Source organism: Sinocyclocheilus anshuiensis, unplaced genomic scaffold (assembly GCF_001515605.1).
Source record: "Sinocyclocheilus anshuiensis isolate Anshui unplaced genomic scaffold, SAMN03320099.WGS_v1.1 scaffold2181, whole genome shotgun sequence".
NCBI lineage: Eukaryota > Metazoa > Chordata > Actinopteri > Cypriniformes > Cyprinidae > Sinocyclocheilus > Sinocyclocheilus anshuiensis.
Genome location: NW_015552262.1, coordinates 204,518 through 211,807, shown reverse-complemented (window position 1 = coordinate 211,807; position 7,290 = coordinate 204,518). Strand labels below are relative to the sequence as shown.

The window sequence follows — 7,290 nt, the reverse complement described above, 5'->3', positions numbered from 1 at the left end:
GGCGCGATGCAACGCAACGCGTAAAAAGACAGTATAAGTCATTATAATCCATAATTATGTCCCCACTGGATGCAACAAATGCCTCGTTTATAATGGGTTTTAATGTTTTTGTCTCATCGCTCTGGCACACGGCATCAAAGTATGGTAAGGGGCGTAACATATCCGTCACACGCTTGAGGTATTCGGCCAATCACAATGCACTGGATAGCTGGCCAATCACAGCACACCTCGCTTTTCAGACCGATGAGCTTTGTAAAAATCGACGCGTTTCAGAAAGGCGGGGCAAAGAGGAGAAACAATAATGTACAGTATGTGGAAAATAATGTGTTTTTTGAATCTTAAACCGCATAAACACATTTCATTACACCAAATACACAAAATAATGTTCTTTTTAGCAACCTCATATGACCCCTTTAATTTTTTTATACTCCGTTTGGGAGTATGACAATACTTTGAGGCGAAAAAACAAGGTAAAATAAATTCAGGGCATGACTGCATTGCAAATTAACTCATGAATACGGTTTGTGCAGTTGCAAGTCTTCAGGAGATAAAAAAAAAATTGCAGATATGCATGGTGGCAGATAGTATTTAGAATATGCTTTCTGGAATTAATGAGGCAATTTTTCTGAGCTGTAATGTGAAAAGCAGCAGACAGGAAAAATATATATCTATTTCACATTTTAAGACCTTCCTAAAATGGTTACTGATAAATGCCAAGAGTTGTATTTATTTAAAGTTTTTCAATAAAATATTAGTATTTTATGTATTATTATAAAATTATTTTATTAATATATTTTTTATTAAAACAATTTTATTTATATTTGTATTGCCTTAATAACGTTTTGTTGTTGTTGTTGTTGTCAGTGTACCATTTGTTAAAAAAGGCAAAATACATCCCTCTTGGAAAACCTCTTGGTTTGTAAGCTTTATTTTTTAAGAGTTTACCTTAAAGACATAGACAGCTTTGTTCCTGTATGTCACTGTTGAGATGAAAATATGGCCTTTCAAAGTCTGCAAGTCACAGTCGGTCAGACAGACAGTCTGTGTACATGGATCAGTAATTGAAAAATGCTACAGACCAAATACAAGAACTTGTCATGTGTGAATAGCCCCTTAAGACTTATTTGGGAATTTGTTTTTGTTTTTTGTACAATTGTGATTAATCTGATTAGCTAATTGGAAAATGATGTAATTAAGTTGATTAAATTGTAATCCTTCAAATCACTATTTTTTTTTTCTTGTAAATCTTGCAGTGAAGCTTTTCTGTTCTGCTGAATTTTGTTTCAATTCAAAGATCGCATAGAAAATGTCCTATAAACCAGCACGGATTCCTTGCATATTTAATTTGCATAACAATATTGTTGAATTTTAGCTTCACTAAATGGGAAAGCTCAAATAAAGCATATCTGAACACATACTGCAGGAAACAGCAAGCACACCATTTCACACAGTCTTCTTTTCCACTCACACATTGTCAAGTTGTATGAACACAGATCTCCAGAGGTTGAAGCTGCCACGTAACATCATTATCATCTGTCCTGTGGGTTGAACTGTCTGGCTCTACGAGTCTCATTCAACAAAATTTTATTCATGGAACTTAAACAAGTCTCAGGGAGGAACGAAATCAGAACCCCAATCAAAACTCATTTCAGATTAATAATAACTCTGCAAGCCACTTCAGAGGTTATGCTTGACTGGTCTAAAGAGCTTTTGCGGGGATATTTCTCACAGTGCTTAGCTGTTCCCAGACTTGCTGTCAGTTATTTAACAGTTATACTTCATTATTAGTAATAATATATGAACATGATGATGACACTAAAGAATTGTTCGCTCTTAAAAGAATAGTTCACGCAAAAATTAAAATATGATGAAAATTTACTCACCCTCACACCATGCAAGCTGTAGATGAGTTTGTTTCGTCATGGGAACAGATTTGGAGAAATGTAGCATTACATCATATGCTCACCAATGGATCTTCTGCAGTGAATGGGTGCCGTCAGAATGAGAGTACAAACAGCTGACAGAAACATCACTGTAATCCACAAGTAATCCACACCACTCCACTGTTCTGATGAAGAAACAAACTCTTCTACATCTTGGATGGTCTGGGGTGGTCCAACACACATACCATGTAGTTTTCAAATAAGCCTGAAGTACTTGATTAGTTAGATCAGGTGTGTTTAATTATAGGGTTGAATCTAAACTTTGCAGGGCTCCAGCCCTCCAGGAATTGAGTTTGACACCCCTGCTGTAAAACAACAAAATGCAATCTAAGGCACTGGTAAGTTGTGACCCAGAAATGTAACATCTGATCTGACATTGCTGGAACAACAACAATAAAATGGAGAAGTACGCACTTCTAAATCTATTTCCTCAAACATTTGAGAACCACAGCTTTAATGTGGGTAAATGCTGTAGGTCTGCTCAGAAAACCATTTCCTTCCTGTCCTTCACTATATTTAATTAAACACGGTTACGATTTCTGCATGGCAAATGCACATAATCATCTTTAGTTAAGGCCAAGCTGAGTATGAACATGTCAGCTGCTGACCAATGAACTCCCGACCTGTCCAGCCACAAGAATCATATATATATATATATCTATATATATATATATATATATATATATATATATATATATATATATATATATATATATATATATATATATATATATATATATATATATATATATATATATATATATATACATACACAGTATATATATATATTTATATATATATAAATGATAATGTTGTCACAACCTGTTTTTGACTGGTTCTTGAACTCTCTCTTCCTAGTCTGGATGCAGATCTCTTGGTCTTGTATATAAACTGGGAGATAATAGCACAATCTGGATGGATAGCATGCACCTGATGTGGGGGGAAAATGAATCCATATGCACATTAAACAGCACAGTCTACTACAGACTAGATTGCAAGATGTTTACAGTAGTGGGTGACATTGGTTCATCAGTTTTTTAATCCACAATTGTAAAATGATTTCAGATAAGTCATGCTTCTCATCTCTATTGCCCAATATGACTACAAATAAAGTCACACTCATTTTTAGCCAAAAATAAATAAATAAATACATTTACATTTAGACATTTAGGAGACGCTTTTATCCAAAAGCGATTTACAATGGAAGCAATCAAAACTAACAAAAGAGCAATGATATGCAAGTGCTAATAACAAGTCTCAGTTAGCTTAATGCAGTACACATAAGGTTTTTTTAATCATATAATAAATAAAAAGAAAACAGATAGAATAGAAAAATAGAGCAAGCTAGTGTTAGAGGCCTTTTTTGCTTTTGTTAATCATAAAGTCAGAATAGTAATTGTATAAAAAATAAAAAAAAACAAATAGAATGCAAAAAGATTAGAGAAGCAAGTGTTATTTTTATTTTTTTCAGTTAGTAAATAAATAAATAGAGTGCAAGTCTAAAAGGGGCAAGGTTTTTTAAATAAACCCCAATGGAAAGTTCTATTATATGTAATCAGTGACTTCAAATAAAGTGTAATGGGACAAAATAGGAATCAAACTGGTACAGTTTTCCTTTTGATTAAATATAAAGAAGCGTTTTTTCAATTCTACGTTCAACTTCATGATAAAACTTCCAATATGATTCCTTTAGGGGTTTTACAAGAGACGTATTCGTAACCATGTTACCATAAGCCTTTAAAATGTATTCTTACAGATGTGCGTAACATTAAAAACGACGGTACAAGTTTTGTTCGTTCTGAAAGAAATATATTAGTTTTATATAATGGTCACTGTACAATTTAAATACGTAGAAAATGTTTAACATTAAATACTTGCAGCTCTCCAAAAAGCCGCGAATTAACAGGTTTAGAACGGTCATATTAAAGCCAAGAGTGTGTGAAGACCCAAGAAGCACAGAATATCCCTGTAACTCCTCAAACAGAGTGATCTGCTCTTCTTTTTGAATGTACACTCGACAGACTGAAGTCACACTCGCAGTCGCCCCCTCTTCGACTGATGCACGTGTGGGCGTACTCATCTCAGGGTCGTGGAGCGCGCGCGCAATCGAATTGGCTTTAAAATGTAACCCAGTTTCACGGCTATGAATATATGAGCAGCTGTTTGTTAAATGCATCTGGGGAAATGCTGAATGCTCGTTTCAGAGATGTGTGGATTTTTGTAGAGGTAAGTTATTTTTGATTTTGTAGGCAGACGCATGATTGATGCATCAATATTTAATATGAGAAAAGACCTATTTTTAGGTTCTTCAATGGAGTCAGATGTTTCAGGGGAGAAATGTCGTCTGTTAAATGTGAATAATTGAACACAACATTGGTAGAAACACTGAGCCATTTCTAGGGATTTTGTAGGAAAGACACAGAAAGATTGGTTGGCACAGTTTTCAGTCCTTGTTGAGTACCTCTGATGGAACAGACAGTAAGATTATACAACTTGGTTTAAATGAAAGCAAAGGTTCATAAAAAGACATAAATGTTAGCTAAATTTGTATAATTAATGACTAAAGTTATGTCGTGTGATTTTGCCATCCATCCCCAGCAGGAATGCTAGGCATAGTTTCAGTGCTTAAAAGGGAAGCAACTAATAGTGATGGTGCTAAAAATAACATTATTTGGTGTAATGAAATGTGTTTATGTGTTTGAACATTAAAGCATGTCAACATATTCTGTTACACCAAATACACAAAATAATGATCTTTAAAAAAGCATCATATGACCCCTTTAATGCTTCATAAACCAAACTAACAACATTTAATGAGCATTTGTCATATATAATTATTTTTGTGTTTAATTTATGATATTTGACCGTTCTTAACATTTACTGCTTTCTTTTAAAACATTTTTAAATGGACTTTTCTCTTTATTATGTCAAATATTTTCTTTGAATTAATGGCATTTTACTTTGATTTTCTATAGAAAACTTTAAAAGTTGTCATCTAATTGATTCGTTTTTATCCATTTAATTATATAATACCTCAAGATGCTGTAACCCTTTGGAAAACGTGCTGTCTGACACGCTTGAAGAAAGAAAACTCACATAAACAACACATCCTTTGTGACATCATGTTCATTGGTTTCTTTCAGCATTTGACTCAAAGAAACATCCTATTCATTATATTTGAAAATGTTTTACTGAGACGATGGACTTGCAAAACGGGCCAGCATAAAGACGTCAAAGTCGGAGAAGAAGAGGGGGAAGGAAGAAAAAGAAAAGGGGGAGAAGAGAAAGGAGAAATGAAGAAAAGAAAGGGTGAAATTTGACGTTCAAATACAGTTCTTCCTTAGCATGCGCACAGTGATATACAGTAGATGTGGATCCAACCACGCCCCCTGGATCTTGTGTTCTGCAGTGAGGGGCTACTGGAAAATCGCGCAATTATATTACACTGTTTCCTATTGCAGGTGCTCACCAAGACCGGGGTTCGACTCCAGTTAAAGACAACTTTTTGTAATATTGTTAATTTCATTAAATAAATTAAGTTTCAAGGTTAATAAAATGTAGCTACATATGGACAAATCCAATGTACAAACGTCCTCGTGGCTTTGAACCCCACTCCTGGTAAAAACGAATCTTTAAAAAGCCCGAAAGAAACGAGCATGTGTGTTCGTATTACTTTAAATGCATAATGTGTCCTAAAGATGTAAAACAATGTTTCGGTGACGTCCTCAGACAATAGGCGTACCTATCGGTCGTTAAAGTCATTTATTTCCAAGCAATTTCTAATCAGATTTGTCACTGTCAGATAATAAAACTTGCAATGGCTAGTAAAACCCAACAACGGTTTTATATAGCCGGACGAAGTCTTCTAAAATAGAAGAAGAATAGAATATTTTCTGGTTATAGAAGTAGAAAATCAATTTCTATTTCCAAAGTACTTTATTAGCATTCATTCATAACAGCTAAAGAGAAGGCAGAAAATATCATGATAATAAAATAAAAAGGCCAGAATTGTAGTAGAACGTTTTTATTTGTAGTTCTTTTGCTTGATGTAATAGCTTTAATCTGAGCTCGTATTAATGTGCAGCTGTTAGTTCGGGCACGAGGACGGAATGTTTCGTTGCAACGTAACTGAATGTACCATCTCTGTTCTGGAGGGGGGGTGACATTCATAAAATCCTTGCACTTTGCTACATTTTACAAGTTTTTACATATTGTATAACATTAAAGCAATTATTCAGTAATATTTACGCATTTTATAATGCTAAAGTAGTATGGCCTGTGTAGAATAGTACCATATGAACAACAACATTTAAAGGAAAACCCCTCTGTCAGCTATAAGTGCGCGTTACCCGGTTTCCTCAGTCTCTTTCTGTAATAAGGAGTCCGGTGAAGAAGTTGAACTCGAACCGCTTGTCACTTATCAAACTCTTCGAAAGTAAGTAAAACTTTAGTTTTCACTAACACGGTTGTGGTAAACATAGTACTTTTATCGTGTTATTACTGAAGTGTTCCGCTGTGCGTGTCGCGCCACGTGGCTGCGCGTGAAACTCTGTTAAACCTCTGAATTTGTTCAGCTGCCTCCACATCACGCACTCATACATAATAAAAACCCATGTTTCACGAGTTTATACAACTTTCATGAAGCAGGTGGAGTTGACAGTGATAGCATACATGAAGTTTCAGTGCTGTAGTTTGTGTTTCACGTGTTCATAAACGGTGCGTCTTAAGAAGCATCTGTAACGGATCTGTATGTGTCATATAATCCTGACCTACAGGTCTCTGCTGGTTTAAATCTGGGTTAGGCGTGTTACTCGGGTTTATTTGCTCTTAAAGGGGTCATATGATGCTTTTTTTAAAGATCATTATTTTGTGTATTTGGTGTAACAGAATATGTTGACATGCTTTAATGTTCAAAAAACACATTATTTTTCAAATACTGTACATTATTGTAGGTCCTCTATGCCCCGCCTCTCTCAAACGCTTCGTTTTCTACAAAGTCCCTCCTTCCGACAAGCGCAGTCTGCTCTGATTGGCCAGCTGACCCAGTGCATTGTGATTGGCCGAACACCGCAAGCACTCGTCGGAAATGTAACGCCCCTTACCATAATCGCGAGCTTCATCTTTCAAAATAAATGTAAAGACAGTAAATAATGTCATTAGTTTTACCATCAGTTCAAGCCTGAAAGGGGAACAGACACAGTAATGATGCAGTACACAAGCCGCGGTTAAGACAGCTGACGTGCTATGATTTCTGACAGGCAGTTCACTCTCCTGTGATGTGACCCTGTTCCCCTCACACACACACACACGACGCGTTACTCTGCGCTGCGCAAAACTCCGCATTTGA

General features: G+C 35.5%; 1 protein-coding gene across 1 annotated transcript in view; it reads left to right on the top strand.

Annotated features, from left to right (window-relative positions):
* Positions 1 to 6,275: 6,275 nt before the first annotated feature.
* The window catches only part of LOC107663523 (elongation factor 1-delta-like), a 16,369-nt gene continuing 15,354 nt past the window's right edge, over positions 6,276 to 7,290 (top strand). The window contains exon 1 of the mRNA XM_016453753.1: positions 6,276 to 6,378. The gene's annotated coding sequence lies outside the window, so the exon portion shown is untranslated. The remainder of the gene's footprint in view (positions 6,379 to 7,290) is intronic.